This window comes from Pelodiscus sinensis, chromosome 2 (genome assembly GCF_049634645.1).
Source record: "Pelodiscus sinensis isolate JC-2024 chromosome 2, ASM4963464v1, whole genome shotgun sequence".
Lineage (NCBI taxonomy): Eukaryota > Metazoa > Chordata > Testudines > Trionychidae > Pelodiscus > Pelodiscus sinensis.
Window position 1 is genome coordinate 6,619,741 of NC_134712.1, and position 16,932 is coordinate 6,636,672.

At 45.9% G+C, this 16,932-nt stretch overlaps 1 protein-coding gene across 5 annotated transcripts in view; it reads left to right on the forward strand.

Moving 5' to 3' along the window:
- Positions 1 to 16,932, forward strand: part of PTP4A3 (protein tyrosine phosphatase 4A3) — a 171,278-nt gene that overhangs the window by 21,114 nt on the left and 133,232 nt on the right. The window lies entirely within an intron of this gene.

Here is a 16,932-nt window from a genome sequence, read left to right on the forward strand (position 1 = left end):
CCGCCGCTTACGTGGATGTTATGTTTTTACCGAATTAAAATAGAGGCACGCAGTAGTGCGTTATGTTTTCCAACCGATCATTACATTGCAAAACCTTATTCGCTGCTTACTTTTTAGTAGTGTATCAATGTGTTATTAAATAATAACTGAATAAAATAATATTAAATAAATAATTAAAAACAACATCCATGTTTTGATTGTTTTTTATTTGGACCTCAAGTGTGTAGTCGGCCCCTGAACTGCTGTTTGATAGTTAATGCGGCCCTCGGGCTGAAAAGTTTGGAGACCCCTGCACTATAGGGAAGGGATGTGGACGCATTGGAGAGGGTCCAGCGGAGGGCAACCAAAATGATGAGGGGGCTGGAGCATATGACCTATGAGGAGAGACAGGGATTTTGTTTTGTTTAGTCTGCAGAAGAGTGAGGGGGGATTTGATAGCAGCCTTTAACTTTCTGAGGGGAGGTTCCAAAGAGGCTGGAGAAAGGCTGTTCTCAGTAGTGATGGATGGCAGAACAAGGAGCAATGGTCTCAAGTTACAGTGGGAGAGGTCCAGGTTGGATATTAGGAAAAACTATTTTCCTAGGAGGGTGGGGAAGCACTGGGATGGGTTCCCTAGGGAGGAGGTGGAATCTCCATCCCTAGAGGTGTTTAAATCTCGGCTTGACAAAGCCCTGGCTGGGTTGATTTATTTGGGCTTGGTCCTGCCTTGGGCAGGGGGCTGGACTTGATGACCTCCTGAGGTCTCGTCCAGCTCTAGGATTCTATGATGGGTCAGCACAGGATAAACAGCCCTCAGTGATCTCTCTTTCTTTGTTGGCTTTTTGTTCTTGGGGGCAAGTGTCACATGCTGTTCAGCCTCTCCTTGAGCCACTTTGGTCCCCTCCACGTGGGTGGTGCAGTGCTGCTCTAGAATCATAGAACGCTAGAACCGGAAGGGACCTCGAGAAATCATCAAGGTCCCTCCACAGCAGGACCAAGCGTCATCTAGTTCATCCTTGACAGGTGTCTGTCTAACCTGTTCTTAAATATCTCCAGTGATGGAAATTCCACAAATTCCCTGGGCAGTTTATTCCAGTGTTTGACTATCCTGACAGTTAGGAAGTTTTTCCTAATGTCCAACCTAAACCTCCCTTGTTGCAGTTTAATGCCCATTGCTTCTTGTCCTATCCTCAGAGGCCAAGGAGAACAAGTTTTCTCCCTCCTCCTTGTAACACCCTTTTAGATACTTGAGAACTGCTATCATGTCCCCTCTCAATCTTCTCTTTTCTAAACTAAACAAGCCCAATTCCTTCAGCCTTGTCTCATAGCTCATGTTTTCTAGACCTTTAATCATTTTTGTTGCCTTTCTTTGGACTTTCTCCCATTTCTCCACATGTTTTTTGAAATGTGCCCAGAACTGGAGACAGTATTCCAACTGAGGCCTAGTCAGTGCGCAGTAGAGTGGAAGAAATGGCTTCTTGAGTCTTGCTCACAACACTTCTGTTAATGCATCCCAAAATGATGTGTGTTTGGTGTTTTTTGTGTTGTGTGTAGTGTGTTTTTTTTGTCTTTGCAACAGTGTCACGCTGTTGACTCATTTAGCTTGTGGTCCACTCTGACCCCTAGATCCCTTTCTGTGGTACTCCTTCCTAGACAGTCACTTCCCATTCTGTATGTGTGAAACTGATTGTTCCTTCCTCAGCGAAGTACTTTGCATGTGTCCTTATTAAACTTCATTCTGTTTACTTTGGACCATTTCTCCAGTTTGTCCAGATCATTTTGAATTTTGACCTTAATCTCCAAGCACTTGCAACCACTCTCAGCTTGGTATCGTCTGCAGACTTAACGAGCGTACTGTCTATGCCAGTATCTAAATCTTTGATGAAGATATTGAACCGAGTCTCTAATAGGAGAGACTGCCATTGGGAGCAGTTGTTCCTATGCAGGGCTTCTCCTGGGCAGGGAAACGAATGCCCTTACATAGCCGTAAATGCCTTCTGTGTGCGTGGTATGCGTAGGTGCTCTTGTGTCTATAAAACGAGCTTCTTGCAATATAATTTAAGATGCTGACCTATGACTGTCTTCTCTTTGCCTTTTAAAATCAGCTCTTCTCCAGCATGCCTGGGCAAAGTACAGCAGGACAGTGAATACCAGAAAGACAAGCAAGCGTTAGAAGTAATCAAGCAATTACCCTAGCTAGCAGGGAATGCAGAAAGAAGAACGTGACTTTAAAAGGGATCCTGAATGGTTAAAAAAGGGGGCTGCAGGAGTGCAGAACCAGCTATTCCCACTGCTTACGTTGCTCGTTACAGACGGCTGATCAAGATCGGCCTGCTATAGCTGTTCTGGAGCTGGGAGTATGCATCAGGCCGTGTTCTCGTGAATAGGGTCAGCAGCTGGGAGATTACCAGGCAGGCACTTTGTTCTGCAATTCCCAGCTGCCAATAAAGCAGCTTTTAAAATAAATTCTCTCTTTGGAAAAGCGATGCCAAGTATTTAAGGGTTTGAACTTTCCAGAGCTGGCTTTGGGAGTTCTGTCCTCTGCCACGCTGGGCCATGTCATTGGAGAGAAGGGGATGAGGGAATGGGTTTAATTATCCTGGAAACTTGCCAGAGTTCTGATTAATTAAAAAAAATTAAAACAGGCTAGTGACACTGTGATGTTTAGCTTTATTGAAACAAGCTTTCCACTAACCTAGGAAGATCTTTTGTAAAGATGTAGCATTATTGTAACTTAAGTTTTGAATTTGAGTGTGGAGTATAGATAATATTAGAGTAGCTCAGTATTAAAGTGTCCATTAACTATTTTTTTGCTGCTGTGCCTGGGTGACATTTATTTGTGTGGATTTAAAATCATTAATATTAAAACTAAGTTTCCTTTAATATTGAAATTCATTTTGCTTTCTTTGTTCATGTTTGCCTGGTAACATGACATAACAAAAACAAACAAACTGTGTGGCCACTCTTGCTGTCTTAGAACTCCATGAAAAGATTTTTTTTTTAAAACTATTTTGGATCAATGTAGTCCTTTTCTCATACTCAGGAAAATTCTCATACCACGGACTTTTTTTTAAGGTGGCCCTAGGCTAGAGAGTATTTCAGCAAGAGAAAAACCTACCATAGCCTCTTAGAAGGATAAGTACCCAATCATCCACTCCTTGGCAAGGAAGGATTACTTATTTATTTAACACTTGCCTTATGGTAGCACCTAGCGCTCAGAACCTGATTGTACTAGGTGCTGCAGAAACATAGAAAATTACAGTGTTCCAAAAGCTTGCAAGTTAGGTTACAAAAAGTAGCAGTTCTCTTGGTAGCAATAAGCTTCTGGTTTGGCATTTTAAAGCAGAAATGGGCCACAAGACCCATGAGAACGTCTTAAGTCACTTCAGGATTAAGCACAAAGAACAGGATGTGCTCATGTGTAATGTATCGCTACTGATAAGGGTATCCAAGACCCTGTCTCCGAAGGAGTCTTTAGCCCTAAGTTCAGGAAATCAAGATTGCTCCATGTGTGCAAACCCCAAGGAAGATCACAACAGGTGTTCTTGGTGCTTGCCCATTTGCAAGCAAGGGTAAGAATCACAAAAGCACTGGAAAAGTAGGAAAATTGCCTAACTCCTGCCAGCTGGGAGGAGTTATGAACAGCACATCTGTCCCACTGCCACAGGGTGCTCTTCAGTGTTCCTGGCTGAAGCTACCCAGCCACAGGCAACCCTGCCACCGCTGGAGGTTCCCCAGCAGAGGCTGTCCAGTCAGCCTGGCTCTACTGCCACTGCGGGTTTCCCGGGGTTCCTGGCCAGGGCCGTTCGGCCACAAGCATCCCAACTGCAGCCGGGGCTGAGACTCCCCATCCATGTGGCCCTGCTAACGCCAGGGGTTCCTTGGTCCCAGTGGGAACTCCCTAGCCACCTCCTCGCCCCACTGACGCTGGGAATTCCATGGCTAGAGCTGGGGTTCCCTCGCCACCACCTTGCCCCATTAGTGCTGGGGGTTCTGGCCCAGGGCAGGGGCCCCCCAGATGCCATCTGGCCCATCTGGGGCTCCCCAGCCTTGGGTTGCTCCAGGACTTTTTGGTCCAGCAACATCCCTGGCCTTGCCAGACCACGGATGTTGCCAGATCAGAGATTCCTTGATTTGGGAGGTTTAACCTGTATTCATTTCAGGCTAGTTAAAAGTTTGGAAGAAGGGAGATGTCTGCATTTTCAAATTTGGAGTCTCTTGCTGCACTGCCTTTCTCCAGCCTTCCAGCTGCTGTATAAGAAGATAACAGAAGAACGGCCATACTGGGTCAGTGGCCAATACCAGATGCTCCAGAGGGAGGGACCACAACCAGTAATCCTCATGTGATCCCTCTTCTGTCACCCATTTCTGGACAAACAGAGGCTAGGGACACCATTTATATTCATCCTGGCTAATAGCCACTGATGGACCTAACTTCCATGAACCTATCTGGCTCTTTTTTGAACCCTGTGAAAGTCCTAGCCTTCAGCACATCCTCTGGCAAGGAGTTCCAGAGTTGACTGCACTGGGTGAAGAAAAACTTCCTTTTATTTGTTTTAAACTTGCTTCCTATTAATTTCATTTGGTGACCCCTAGTTCTTATATTGTGGGAATAAGTAATTAACTATTCCTTGTTCACTTTTTCCACACCAGTCATGATTTTATAGACCACTCTCATGTCTCCCCTCAGTCTCCTCTTTTCTAAGCTGAACAGTCCAAGTCTTTTTAATCTCTTCCTATGGGACCCATTTCAAACCCGTAATCATTTTTGTTGCCCTTTTCTGAACCTTTTCCAACGCCAATATATCTTTTTTTAAGATGAGGCAACCACCTCTGTTTGCAATATTCAAGATGTGGACGTACCATGGTTTTATACAGAGGCAATAAGGAAATTAACTTATTTTGAATTAGTTAATTCGACCTAGCGCATCTAGACTTAAAAACTAGTTCGAATTAGCGTTTTGCTAATTCGAACTCGCATGTCCACATTGAGTGGACCCTGAACCGAAGTTAAGGATGGCCGGAAGCAGTGCCAGCAGGGCATCAGATTACGACTTAGAGTGTGGAGCTGCTGTCTCAGGCTAGCTGAGGGCTGTGCTTAAAGGGACCCAACCCCCGCCCCGGACAGACAGTTCTCAGGGTTTCCCGCTTGCTTGTCTACCTCGATGAGGGACAGCAAAGCAGTCCTGTCTTGGAGTGCCCTGAGTGCCCAAACTCGGCACATCACAGCACTCAGCCGTCAGCCCGGCTGCACTTGCTGCAGGCTGCCATCCGGGGGGGTCAATCAGGGGGCTGTCAGGATCCAGGAGACCCTGCAGGAGAGCTTCCACCCCAAGGAGCCCGCAGAGCCACCCCAGTCCTCTCCATCGGGGGCTTGTATCCCATTCCTCCCTCACCTCCTTTCACTTACTCCTCCCTAGCCCCCCTGCCTGATGTAAAAAATAAAGGACACGTGTGTTAAAAAATAGAAACTCTCTTTATTTAACAAAAATGGGAGTGAGGGGGGGATTAACCTCTGGGGAGACGCGGAAAAGGAGGTGGGAGAGGGGAAGCGAAAGGGTGGGCAAGGGGAGGAGATAACCTTGGAGGAGGGAGCTGGAAGGGGGAAGCCAGGGGAAGCAGGAGGAGGGGAAGTATAAAACTATGGTACACCCACATCTTCAGTACTGTGTACAGATGTGATCTCCTCACCCCAGAAAAGATATTTTGGCCTTGGAAAGGGTTCAAAAAAGGGCAACTAAAATGATCAGCGGTTTGGAACAGGTCCCATATGAGGAGAGGCTAAAGTGACTGGGACTTTTCAGTTTGGAAAAGAGGAGACTGAAGGGGGATATGATAGAGGTCTATAAAATCATGAGTGGTGTGGAGAGGGTGAATAAAGAAAAGTTTTTCATTAGTTCCCATAATAGAAGGATTAGAGGACACCAAATGAAATGAATGGGTAGCAGACTTCAAACTAATAAAAGAAAGTTCTTCTTCACAAAGCAAATAGTCAACCTGTGGAACTCCTTGCCACAGGAGGCTGTGAAGGCTAGAACTAGAACAGAGTTTAAAGAGAAGTTAGATAAAGTCATATAGGTTGGGTCCATGGAGTGCTATTAGCCAGGGAGTAGGAACGGTGTCCCTGGCCTCTGTTTGTGAAAGGCTGGAGATGGATGGCACGAGACAAATGGCTTGGTCATTGGGTCCATCCCCTCCGGGGTAGCTGGTGCTGGCCACTGTCGGCAGACAGGCCACTGGGCTAGATGGACCTTTGGTCTGACCACGTACGGCCGTTCTTATGTTCTTATGTTCTAAGCTCAGGGCTCAGGGTCGGGGGTCTCACTGAACCACCTTGATTTTCATGCAAACCTGCTCCTGGGTTCGCATGTGGCTTTTGCTGGCCAGGCAGGCAGCTATCCTGCCCTAGACAGCCACTTTCCTGTGCCTAGTGCGGAGGTCATGGACGTTGGAGGCCTCCCCCCAAACCTCGATGAGGTTCACAATCTCCGCACTAGACCAGGTGGGCCCCTGCCTCTTGTGGTCCTGGCCAGGCTCCTGGGAGCTGCCAGCCTGGTCCCGGGAAGAGGCGGAGGGCTGGGTGGCAGCGGGTGGCTGGCTCGTGTCATGCCAGGTGCAGGGTCTGCTGGCCGGGTGCTGGCAGGCTTGCACCTGGCACGGGCATCGTAGCCAGACTGTGCCCCTTTAAGGGCTCCGGGGCCGGGAGGAGGGCAGAAGAATTTCCCTGGTTGTGCCCAGAGTGGCCATCAGGGCAAGCTGGGGAGGGCTAGCCTCCCACTAGTTCGAATTAAGGGGCTACACAGCCCTTAATTTGAACTACTTAATTCGAACTAGGCCTTAGTCCTTGTAGAATGAAGTTTACCTAGTTCGAATTAAGTGCTCCGCTAGTTCGAATTAAGTTTGAACTAGCGGTTTGTATGTGTAGTGCCTATGAAAGTTAATTCGAATTAACTTTGTAGTGTGGACATACGTCTCATATTTTCTGTCTTATTTTCTATCCCTTTTTAAATGACTTCTCACATTCTGTTTGCTTTCTTGACTGCTGCTGCACACTGAGTGGATGTTTTCAGAGAACTATCCACAGTGACTCCAAGATCTCTCTCTTGAGTGGTTGTAGCTAAATTAGTCCCCATCATATTGTGCATATAGTTGGGATTATTTTTTCCAATGTGCATCCCTTTACATTGATCGACATTACATTTCATTTGCCATTTTGTTGCCCAATCACTTAGCATGAGGAGAGGAGGAAAGACTTCCACAGTTTGTCCACAGCTTCTGCTTTGGCATAGTCTTCCCCTTGGATCACAGCCACTCATCTTGCACCTTGTAACTTTCCATGGCCACTGCAGCCTTGAGTTGGGTGTGATTCTTGACCATCTCATTGCTGCCCATAGGGTTCTGAATAACATCCGTGGAATGAGCAGAGACCCGTGAGCATAGCTTGGCCAAGTGGCAGCAGAGACAATGAAGCTGCAGAGAAGTGTGGCATGAAGGCTGTAATACCACAATGCTTCAGAGTCACAAATGGAGAAACATAACAGAAAGAAAAATCTGACTGGGTCAGCTAGTGCATTGTACCTCCTCCAACTTGTGCAGCACTGATTATAATGATTTGTTCCTTTGAGAATATATTTGACAATGAGACTGTCAGAGAATAACACCAGCATCAGAGCACTTCTCCTCCCTCCCCACAAACTGTGGCTTAAATTTGGCCCCCTCCCCTGTAACCCCATCAATCCAGCTAGCATCTCTTCTCCATTTAATTACTTGCAGAATTCTGTTCCGCTACCACATGCCGTGGTTGTCACTCACTCGAGGAGTGTTGGGTGTTAGTGCTTAATGCTTTTCTTCTGTCAAAGTCAAAACACCGCAACAAGGGTGGGAAATAGATTCCCCATTGGTATGGGTGGGGCAAGGAGAGACAGAGAGCATGTGACTTGCCCAGGGTACGTGAGAAGCAGGTGGTGGAACCACGGATGGAAGCCAGATCCAACTCCCAGTCCAATGCTCCATGCTCTGTATCCCACCTGTTCCTCTTAAGCTAATCCTAATTTATGGACATCTCACCAGAATAGACTACGTTACAAAAGGGGACTTGTTCTTCAAGTTTCCTTCCTGTACAGCACATGTGCACAAATCGCAGTCCACTCTGCAAGTAGTTTTGTGCTTCCCCAGCTATTTCTGCAATATTTGTAGAGTGCTTGGGGAATGGAATGGATGTCTTAAGAGGAGCCAAGTCCAATTTCATGGAGTGCCTTGAGCCTGAAACCTAGCCCAGTCTTCACATTTTGCCCATGTACTTCTGTGAGCTGCTTCAGCTGGTTAAACATAGCTATGATTCTTTTAAAATCCCCATGCAATTTGTCTCTCTCGTGAGAGGAAGTGGAAAAGAACCACACGCAACAGATGTTAGTCCCATCACTTCGTGTTCTGTTGGAAAGAGAATAGATACAGTAATAGTGGACACAGTGCAAGGAACTGAATAGAACAGTGTGTTCAAATATTGGATATTTAAAATATAGAGGGACAGACTTACAACAGCTAGTTAAACCAGGATAGACATTTAGTGCATGAAAAAGGAGTAAAAGGTTGGGACTCTGCTGACACATCTAAGAATGTCTCATAAAACCTTACCTGAATTAACTAAATTGACTTGTGTGAGCATACTTGTATGGCTAAAATAGGGGGTAGAACAAAGTGAATGAGAATAAATAACCATATGTTAAGTTGGAAGTCTTTTATAGGGTTAGTGGTTCAATTCTATCTTATTTATTATCGTCAACGATCTAGAAAAGGGAATAAGAAGCAACATCACAAAATTCGGATGCTGAACTGGGAGATGATGCAAAGACCAGTGAGGAAGGGAAAAGTAACACAAATGGAGCTGAAGAACTTGGAATCATGAGTAAAACACAAAAATGAGTTCACTGTAAAGAAGTGTGTAGATATATAAATCCCAAATGCACCTATTTAATTGGAAGAATAATTGAGGTAGTAGTGATCATGCAAGAGCCCAGAGTGCGACAGAACTACAGGTTAGGTAGGATCTTGCAATCCAACAACTGAGTAAAAAGAGAAATTTTGAGCTGCAAATGCAGAAACATAAAGACTTTGGTCCAGTAGCCAGAGCATAGCTGTATCCATGACACTGGCGTGAGCACACTTTGTGCAGCTGTGGGAAACTTAATGCCTGAAAGATTTTTTCAGAGTCAGAATGAATACAGGGAAGGAAAAATAATGGACTGAAGGAAAATGGTTGAAGTGGAAAGTCTATATATGTATGTATAGAGGGCTGTGGCTTAGACAGACTGTTCCCAGGGTGAGCTAGGAGTTATTGGGTGCCTAGGGAATGTTCCCAGATATTCAGGCTAACCTTTTCTGTTGTGTGTTTCAGCTCTGGAATGGTCTTTTGCCATGCAGGGGAAATGGCAAAAGCCCCCTGATTTGGGGCTGTAACTGGACAGGACAAAGCATTTGAGAATATCCTCTAGGGAGCAGAGCTAGTCTCTTTAGGAGGTTATGGATGAGATGCCCTATTAAAAGTTTTCCATGTTTGATGTCTGTGGCTTGTTTAAACACATTCTTGATTTTTCTTTTAAATTTATATGAACAGTGTGATGGATTTCTTCTGCTTTCTCTGAAATCACTATATGTCTTATGATGATAAAATAAACCACTCTGAAATCAGGACAGCTGTCCATAATGAGGTACGTTCCCAGCGTAAGCTACTTGATGCATCTTTCTTGAGCCTGGCAGGTGGACAAACTGAGGCAACTTTCTTGAGGGGGCTGGCAGGCAGAGCAACTGAAAATGTTTGATATCTCTGGGTGTGACTGAAATGGCAGCTTCATGAGGCAGCGAGTCCTGTTCTTGTTAATACTGGGAATCTCACGCTTTCTGCTTTCTCCTGGGGTGTGTCAGCAGAGCACCCTAAACGCAAAATAAGATACGCTATTTGCTCTACACAAATTGCGTATCTTATTTCGAAATAGCTTGTTTTGAAGTTTGGCACCTGTACACAGTACCAAATTTCAAAATAACGCACTACAGGCAGTCCCCGGGTTACGTACAAGATAGGGACTGTAGGTTTGTTCTTAAGTTGAATTTGTATGTAAGTTGGAACTGGTACATATTGTACCCCAGGTGTCCTCGATTCAGCTGCTGCTGAAACTGACCAGCGGCTGACTACAGGAAGCCCGAGGCAGAGCTGCTTTGCCCCAGGCTTCCTGGAATCAGCTGCTGATCAGTTTCAGCAGCAGCTGACTTGGGGACACCTGGGGTAGAACAGCTGGGGTGCTGCCAGGTTGGTCCCCTCAGTGCCATTGAAACTGACCAGCAGCGGCTGAATCGGACACGCCTGGGGCAGAGCAGCTGGGGTGCTGCTGGATTGGTACCGCACCGCCGCTCCTCGGCACTACTGGACCAACCTGGCAGCACCCCAGCTGCTCTGCCCCAGGTGACCCCAAGTCAGCTGCTGCTGAAACTGACCAGCGGCTGACTACAGGAAGCCTGAGACAGAGCTGCTCTGCCCTGGGCTTCCTGGAATCAGCCGCTGATCAGTTTCAACAGCGGCTGAATCTGGACGCCTGGGACAGAGCAGCTGGGGTGCTGCTGGGTTGACGCGGAGCAGCTTTTCTCGGCACGGAGGATGCGGGTGGCAGGACCACCGAGACGCGTCGCTGCCCGCATCCTCCGCGACTGTGCTCCGCGTTTCTCTGGTCTGCTGGGGGCCTCCCCCAGCAGACCAGGGAGACGCGGAGCAGCTTTTCTCGCCGCGGAGGATACGGGCGGTGGGATCACCGCGGCGCATCTCGGCGGTCTGCTGGGGGGGGCAGTTAGTTCGGGGTTCCCTCAACCCATTCTTAAGTAGGGATCCGACATAAGTCGGATCCACATAACCCGGGGACTGCCTGTATTTTAAGCCATCCCATATCCCTCGTGCAACAAGTTTTACCAGGATGGTGAAATAGCGCACCTGTTGTTTTGAAAAATCTTCCAAAATAACAGGCGTCTTGTGTAGATGTGGGGTAGCTGTATCCCGAAATAGTCGTACAGTGTAGACATACTCCTGATGTCCATGCTGGCGAGGTGGCAAGCCACAGCTTCTTTTACCCTGAAGCGCTGGTAGTGATTATCTACAGCATTTCTGAAGAAGGGGCGGTATTTCATGTTCACAAGCAAATAAGGAAGATTATGCTAATTGCTTACGTGCAACACGTGAATCCCGAGTATGATAAGGAATACTGTGGGAGTTTGGCAGCAGTATGTTGAGATGGGAACTTCCCTCTTTGGTTCTGGGAAGGAGAGAGGTGATCTTTTGCATAAAGAGACCAGCTGAAACATGCACACCGTTTTCTTCCCTAGCGAAAGAGGCAGCAACAGCATGTCATTTACCAGCTGTTGTCTGGCAAACTCTCACGTACCATCGAAACCAAAGGGCCTTGAATGCCCATAGTAAAAGGGTTACGTTTACTAGGCGCTCACTAAGATTGACTCCTCATAGTCTGCAAAGGGCCCAGCGTCTGCCTGGTTTCACATTGAGTGTGAAGTCTGTCAACCTCTACAGACTCCTCTTTGGTGAAAAGCAGTTGCCAAGTTTTTGTTCTGGCTTCCTCTTGAAATTGCCCCTCTTTTCTGGAAGCATGTGTCTGTGCTAGCTAAGATCCACCCCCTCTGAGGGTGGTTAGATATCAGGGTGATGTAATGCCTGAGCCGTCTCTATAGTGGCACACCTGTCCCTGCCTTTCCTTTGTGCAGCGGGGCTTGCTGGTGTAGGCTCCCATTGTGGGCCTATACATGGGTTGGGTTTCATTGCTGAAACAATTCATGGCTTTAACTGCAGCCGGAGACCAGCAAAGTATTTACTAGTGATGTAAAAGTGTAGCTGTTTAAACGAATAACTGGTAAGCTCGTAGCTGGTGCAGGTGATCATAGTATCCTAGAACTGGAAGGGACCTCGAGAGGTCATCGAGTCCAGTCTCCTGCCCTCATGGCAGGACCAAGCACCATCTAGATCATCCCTGACAGGTGTCTGTCTAACCTGCTCTTAAATATCTCCAGGGATGGAGATTCCATAACCGCCCTAAGCAATTTATTCCAGGGTTTAACCACCCTAACAGTTAAGAAGTTTTTCCTAATATCCAACCTAACCCTCCCTTCCTGCAATTTAAGCTAATTGCTTCTTATCCTATCCTCAGAGGCTGAGGAGAACAATTTGTCTCCCTCCTCCTTGTGACACGCTTTTAGGTACCTGAAAATCGCTATCATGTCCCCTCCCAGTCTTTTCCTTTCCAAACTAAACAAGCCCAATTCCTTCAGCCTTGCCTCATGGCTCATGTTCTCTAGACCTTGAACCATTCTTGAGGATCTGTCACCTCCCTACCTCGCCTGTCTGCGGTAGCTAGACTTTAGTGTCCAGTCAATAGCTCTGACCAGGCACAACCAGGTCACTTTTTTGACCAGCCTCTCTGGATGAAAACCTGATACTTGGCCATCCAAGATCGAGGCAGCTGTAGAGCTCCATTAACAGAACATTTAATTCTCTTCTTTTCTTCTACTCCTTGCTCTCTAAGCATTTGATCTGTCCTGTGCTAGTGTTTGGATGCAAGTGTGAGAGAGCCGGGAATGCTGATAGTTTGTGACCAGTGAAGGTGATTGGAAGATGATTATAGAGATGAGCCAAGCGCTCAAATTGCAATTGAAATAAACCTCTAGAGCAGGGCGAGCAATAACTTTCACGGCAGAGGTGGGGGTATTTAATGCATTTTGGTACTGGTCATGGGCGGGGTCTGGGGTTAGGGTGAGGGCTTGCCATTCCCAGCTGCACTGCTACTTGTTACTGGCGCCTGGGTTACTGTGTGGCTATTTAACAGGCCTGTGTCTCGGGCCCCTTCTGGGGTAGCGCTGCGACTGGGAGCCACGAGCCACTTGAATAGATTCTGCTGCTTGAGCCACCACCTGGAAATTTGGGGCCCCGGGTAGCAGGATGTAAATAGAAAGCAGCCAGATGCCGTCCGCAGGCTGGCTCCGGCCCCTCAGGCCACATCTTGCCCAGCCCTACTCTACAGTGAAAGAAAAATATCTGGAAAATAGCAATGGAGTTCTGCCTGCCGCTAGTCCTCTGAGATCCAGCAGGCTCTGTGTGTATGTTGTTTGGCCGGCGGGAGGAGAGAGAGGGCCCAGGAGAACAGACTGCTTCTTATCCATCTTCACCAGCAAATCAATGTCCATTGTATCCCATTTGGAACCTGACGCCACGTTGAATTGCCACAAAACTATCTTGCGTCTCTTAAATCTGTTAATTAAGGTTGCAGAGTTTAAAAGGACACCATCCTCTTGACATTGAGTCCTTTGTGGAATAGCAGTTACCAGTAGTATCTTTTGTTGCATCGGGGTCCTAATTCTGATTATTATTTTTTACAGTAAAATATTCATAGAATACTAGGACTGGAAGGAATCCTGAGAGGTCATCGAGTCTAGTCCCTTGCCCCCATGGCAGGACCAAATACTGTCTAGACCATCCCTGATAGACATTTATCTAACCTACTCTTAAATATCTCCAGAGATGGGGATTCCACAACCTCCCTGGGCAATTTATTCCCAATTTATTTATATATAATTTCAGCTGCCACTTACCTGTACTGATGCATGAAGGACCCACACAGATAGAGAAGTGCCTGACTCTACAATGACAAACTATTTGTTGTTTTAAGTTACAGCCTAACACAGCTCTGAGTCTTGACATGGTGAATCAAATGCACAGAGTAAGCACATGAGAGGAGAGAAGAGATGTTCTAACAACCTTAAGTGTTGCTTATAACGTAGGTTAAAGAAAGACTAAGATAGAAATATAACTCCTTTTCACAATGGTGATGTCTTCTACAGATGAAAATACATCATTTATTGGGTTTCTCAAATCCATCACAAAGGTGTTTTTTTTTTTTAAATGTAATTTAAAACTGACTGGTGGAAAGGATACCTTTAATAGCCTGGAAGTTTGCGATATGGTGACCAGATGTCTGAAATCGGAAGGGAAATCTGTTTCAACAATGATTGTTTCGATGAGAACGTTTTACAAAAAAACCCCACTTACGTTTTTATATTTGTAAGCTTATTTTAAAATGCATGTGTATAAAAACAGACTGACTTATAAGGCCACCTTATCCTTACATGGTTTAAAATTTAAGTTTGTAAGGAATTGAAGGTAGGAACTTATTTTATTTACAATCTTGATTAAAATGAAACAATTTTAAATATCAGTTTCTGAAGTATCCCATTCTGGTGAATACCCAGTATGAGGTCAGGTCAAGGTCTCATCAAACAACTGTGCTTATTTAATGGGCTTCCCTTCACCTAATGTAATCCTTCAATAAAATTAATAGAAGTTAAAAAGTCATGTCCAATTCCCAAGATGCTGTGAAGCTTGGATCACTAAAAGCTAGAGCTGGCTAGAAACTTTTCATCTGAAATTTTGTTTGTCTTTGGGAAAATAAAGCTCAGTTGAGAACAATTACTCATGGGGAAAAAAAGTCAGTTTCGGAACAACTTTTTGGATAAACTTTCTTGAAACTTTTCATTTTGTGATTGTTGCTATTTTTGTCAGTTTTCTAAACTGGTGAACGTTGGAGGCTGGGGGTAAATGGCTGTGGGTCAAAATGGCAACTTACAGCAGAAAGGGATCTAGGGGTTATAGTGGACCACAAGTTGAATGAGTCAGCAGTGTAAGATGCTGTTGCAAAGAAAGCAGACATGATTCTGGGATGCATTAACAGGTATGTTGTGAGCAAGACATGAGAAGTCCTTCTTCCGCTCTACTCTGTGCTGGTTAGGCCTCAGTTGGAGTATTATGTTCAGTTCTGGGCACCGCATTTCAAGAAAGATGTGGAGAATTTGGAGAGGGTCCAGAGAAAAGCAATGAGAATGATTAAAGGTCTGGAGAACATTTTCCGTATCTAGGGCTGGGCATAACGGTGAGGTAAGGCACCTATAGCTTTTAAGGGCTGGTCAGATCAATAGCTTCTATGTTACATGTCCCTCCTTTGAGGGCAACATCCGCCTTGAGCATCACATCAGATGCACGTGGGTGGAGAAGAGCTCTTCTTCCACATCATTTAGCAGCCACACTACTATGCAACTTCAAAGGTGCACAAAAAGGAAACGGATGTTGCCCTCAAAGGAGAGACATGTAACACAGAAGCTATTGATCTGACCAGCCCTAAAAAGCTATGGGTGCCTTACCTCACCGTTATGCCCAGCCCTAGATACGGAAAATGGAATTTGGACTTGTGTGTAAGCGTCTGGGTGTGTAGAAGATAGTTTGTGCATGCATGCATGGTATGACAGCCTTCAGCAACATAGCAAGAGAACTTTCCTCTTTCTCTCTGCTCCAAAAATGACTGAACATTTTTGCTCAAACATGACAGAGACCTTCAGTTTTGGGCAGAAACTTCAGTCTGAAAGGCAAAAACTTTAGAAAGTTGAGTGATCTTGATACAGGACGCCAGGTTAGGGTGAAGATAATTCTGCAGCCTTGACGCTAGCAGTCATTGTTTCTTCTGCTGTAATGTGTCCTGGAAGTCCTGCCGACTTTGACTTTCATTTCCCACATAGTTGCAATAATTGGATGGTGACTTTCCTGTGTTTTCTTTGTGTGTGATCTGTAAGTTCCAGAACTCATGGACAGTTGCTTTTATCTGTTTAACTTTTAAAACTGTAAGTTTTCATTTGACTTCAGACAGTAGGATTTGGAGCAGTGGTTCTTGCCCAGGGATATGTAGAGGTCTTCCAGGAGATCTATCAATTCATCTAGATATTCATCTAGTTTTGCAACTGGCTACTTAAGAAGCACTAGTGAAGTCAGTACGAACTAAAGTGTCTTACAATAGCTTGTTAATTCTGCTCTATACACTACAGGCTGAACCTCTCTAGTCCGGCACCCTTGGGACCTGACCAGTGCCAAACCAGAGAATTTACTGAACCATGGGAGGTCTAACATCATTACCAACACTTTCACTGCAGAGGGGCAAGGTGGGGGGGTAGCTGAACACACTCTGCCAGCTGTAAGTATGCACCTCTGCTAACCAGCTGGAGGGTGGGGGGCAGAGAGAAATGCTTGGCGGGCCGGATCTGGCCCCTGGGCCTGAGTTTGCTCACCCCAGGCCAGAGAAAAGATCAACTCTGTCTTGAAGGATTTTACCAGCACTAGGGTGCGAATTGTGATCTCTAACAATCTCTCTTGGTGAATTAGGATTAGCTGGGGTGTGTTGTTTATTTTAGATTAGTAATTTGCTATGGGCTGTCTGTTTTCATTTGCAGTCACTTGAATCCTACTTTTTATATTTAATAAAACACTTTTGTTTATTATCAAACTCAGAGTAAATAATTGTTTCCGGGGTGTGTGTGTGTGGGGGGGGGGGGTTAGGGGAGCTACAGCAGTACCTGTGAGTATCTCTCTTTCATTGATAAAGAGAGCGAATTTATGAGCTTTCTCTGCGAGAAACTTATTTGGGGGCTTGGTCCCTTTTGAGGGCTGTGCTCCAGCGTGCTGTCAAGTCCTTATAACTGAACCCTCCCAGAGCAGAACTGTTTCAGCCCCTGTCTTACTCTTTTTTTGGGGGGGGGGAGGCTGGTACCCCAACTCCGTGCCTTGTCTGGGAGAAACCAGAGCTTCTGGCCCAACAGGACAAGGTGGTGGGGCGCTCCAGAAGGCATTTAGGAAGACTTAGCACACCTCTGGGAGATCCCATCACATCTGCTGTCTTGGGTATGCAGTTTGAGGCATCTTGGGGTTAGGTGTCTCTGGTTAGACAGCCAACTTTGAAAATTTACTTGTGGTGCTGTTGTTTTCTTAGGGCCGATGTTGGGACTAACTTGCACTTTGAAGATGTATTTGAACCGAAATACTAAATATTAGTAAACAAAGCAGAGCACTATTCAAAGACTCAAAATGTGAAA